The sequence below is a fragment of the Arvicanthis niloticus genome, chromosome 13, assembly GCF_011762505.2.
Source record: "Arvicanthis niloticus isolate mArvNil1 chromosome 13, mArvNil1.pat.X, whole genome shotgun sequence".
NCBI classification, from domain to species: Eukaryota; Metazoa; Chordata; class Mammalia; order Rodentia; family Muridae; genus Arvicanthis; species Arvicanthis niloticus.
This window is the reverse complement of record NC_047670.1, coordinates 1,268,582-1,271,775: the sequence shown is the minus strand read 5'-3', so window position 1 is coordinate 1,271,775 and position 3,194 is coordinate 1,268,582.

The window sequence follows — 3,194 nt, the reverse complement described above, 5'->3', positions numbered from 1 at the left end:
TTTATGTTGTGGATTGTGGGAAGGACATATATGTTGTGGACATTGGGAAGGACCTCTGTATGGTGGACAGTGGGAAGCATGACCCTCTCATTGACAGTGGCAAGAAACACCATGTGGTGGACAGTGATAAGGAGGTCTCTGTGGTGGACATAGGAGAGGACATCATTTAGTGGACATTGGGAAGTACTTTCCTGTTGTGGACAGCAGCATGTACCTTTCTGTGGTGGACAGTGGAAAGGTCATGCCTGTCGTGGACAGTGTGGAGGACGTCCCTTTGTGGCCAGTGGAAAGGACATCCCTGTGGTGGACAGTAGAGAGGACATCATGTGCTGGACTGTGAGAAGGAGGTCCCTGTGATGCACCATGGAAAGGACATGCCTATTTTGGACAGGGCAGAGGACATCCCTATGGTGGACAGTGGAAAGGACATCCTTGTTGTGGACAGTGGGTATGACATCCCTTTGGTGGACAGTGGGTAGTATGTTCCTGTGGTGGACACTGGGGATGACGTCCCTGTGGTGGACAGTGGAAAGAACATTGCTGTTGTGGACAGTATGGAGGACATCCCTTTGTTGGACAATATAAAGGACATCACTTTGATAGACAGTAGACAGGACCTCACTGTGGTGGACAGTGGGAAGGAAGTCCCTGTGGTGGACATTGTGAGGGATATTTATGTTGTGGACTTTGAAAAGATCATCACTGTTGTGGACATTGGGAAAAACCTCCTAGCAGTGAACTGTGGAAAGAATGTCCCTCTTGTGGACAGAGGGGAGGACGTCACTTAGGTGAACAGTGGGAAAGATATCCCTGTGGTGGACAATGGGGAGGACTTTTCTGTGGTGGGCAGTGGGAAGGACATCCCTGTGGTGGACAATGGGGAGGACATTTATGCTGTGGAATGTGGGAAGGAAGTCCATGTTTTGGACACTGAGAAGGACCTCCGTGTGGTGGACAGTGGGAAGCTTGTCCCTCTCGTGGACAGTGGGAAGGAAGTTTCTATGATGGACATAAAAGAGGACATCATTTAGTGGACATTGGGAAGTACGTTCCTATTGTGGACAGCAGGATGTAATTTTCTGTGGTGGACAGTGGGAAGGACATGCCTGTTGTGGACAGTGCAGAGGACATCCGTTTGGTGGACAGTGGAAAGGACATCCCTGTGGTGGACAGTAGAGAGGACTTCCTTGTGGTGGGCAGCAGAAATGAGGTCCCGTTGGTGGACAGTGGAAAGGACATTTATGTTGTGGACTGTGGGAAGAACAATCTGTTGTGGACATTGGGAAAGACCTCCTTGTAATGAACTGTGAGAAGAATGTCCCTCTTGTGGACAGAGGGGAGGACGTCACTTAGGTGGACATTTGGAAGGACATCCCTGTGGTGGACACTGGGGAGGACCTTTCTGTGGTGAAAAGTGGGAAGAAGGTCTGTGTTTTGGACAGTGTTGAGGACATTTATGTTGTGGATTGTGGGAAGGACATCTATGTTGTGGACATTGGGAAAGACTTCAGTGTGCTGGACAGTGGGAAGCATGTCACTTTCATGGACAGTGATGAGAAACACCATGTGGTGGACAGTGGGAAGGATTTCTCTGTGGTGGACATAGGGAAGGACATCATTTAGTAAGCATTAGGAAGTACATTCGTGTTGTGGACAGCAAGGTATACCTTAATGTGTTTGGCAGTGGGAAGAACATGCCTGTTGTGGACAGTGTAGAGGACTTCCCTTTGTTGGACAGTGGAAAGGACATCCCTGTGGTGTACAGTAATGAGGACTTCCCTGTTGTGTACAATGGGAAGGAGATCCTGGTGGTGGACCATGGAAAGAACATGCCTCCTTTTGGTGGACAGTGGAGAGGACATTTCTCTGGTGGACAGTGGGATGTACATGTTTGTTGTGGACAGTGCAGAGGACATCAATGTTGTGGACAGTGGAAAGGACATCCATGTGGTGGACAGTAGAGTGGACTTCTTGTGGTGGACACTGGGAAGGAGGTCCCTGTGGTGGAAAGTTGGAAGGACATATATGTTGTGGACTGTGGGGAGGACGTCCCTGTTGTGGACATTTAGAAAGACCTCATTGTGAGGGATTGTGGGAATGGAGTACCACTGGTGGACAGTGGAGAGGAGCTCCTTGTGGTGGAAAGTGGGAAAGGCATCATGTTGTGATCTGAGGCAGGGATATCACTGAGGTGGACAGTGTGAAAGACATACTCTCGATGGACAGTTGGGAGGACATTTCTGGTGTGAATAGTGGGAAGGACATCCCTTTTGTAAAAAGTGGGAAGGACATCCCAGTGGTGGACAGTGGGGAGGATTTCACTGTAATGGACAGTGGGGAGAATGTTACTGTGGTGCACTGGAAAATATACCTGTGATGCATAGTTGGAAGGATGTCCATATGGTGGAGAATGCGGAGGACATCTCTGTGGTGGAACGTGGTTAGGACATCCCTGTTGTGAACAGGAGGATGTCCCTGTGGTGCACAGTGGGAAGGATGTCCCTGTTGTTTACAGTGGAAAGGACTTCGCTATGTTTCATAGTTGGGAGGACATCTGAGTTGTGGAGAGTTGGGAGGATGTCCCTGTGTTGGAGAGTTGAGAGGATTTCACTGTGGAGTACAGTGTGAATGATGGCTTTGTGGACAGTAAGGACAACGCTCCTGTGGTGCACAGGAGAATGTCTCTTTGCTGGACAGTGAGAAGAATATCCTTGTAGTGGGGAGTGCAGCAGACATCTCTGGGGTGAACAATGGTAAGAACATCCCTGTTGTGCACAGGAGGTTGTCCCTGTGGTGTACAGTGGGAAGGACATCCCTGTGTTGGACGGTGAAAATTACTTCCCTGTGGTGGACCATTGAAATGACGTCCTTGTTGTCAACATTGGGAAGGATGTCCCTTTGGAGGACAGTGGGGAGGACATCACTGTGGTGGACAGGCAGAAGGATGTCCCTGTGGTGGACAGAGGGGAGGAACTCCCTATGGTGGAGAGTGGGTAGGATGTCCCTGTGGTTTACAATGCGGAGGATATTCATGTGGTGGATGGCAGTGAGGACTTCCCTGTAGTGCATATTGTTGAGGACAACCTTGTGGACATTGGGAAGGATGTCCTTTCAGTACACAGGAGGATGTCCCTGTGGTGCACAGTGGAAAGGACATTTATGTTGTGGGCTTTGGATAGAACCTCTCCGTTGTG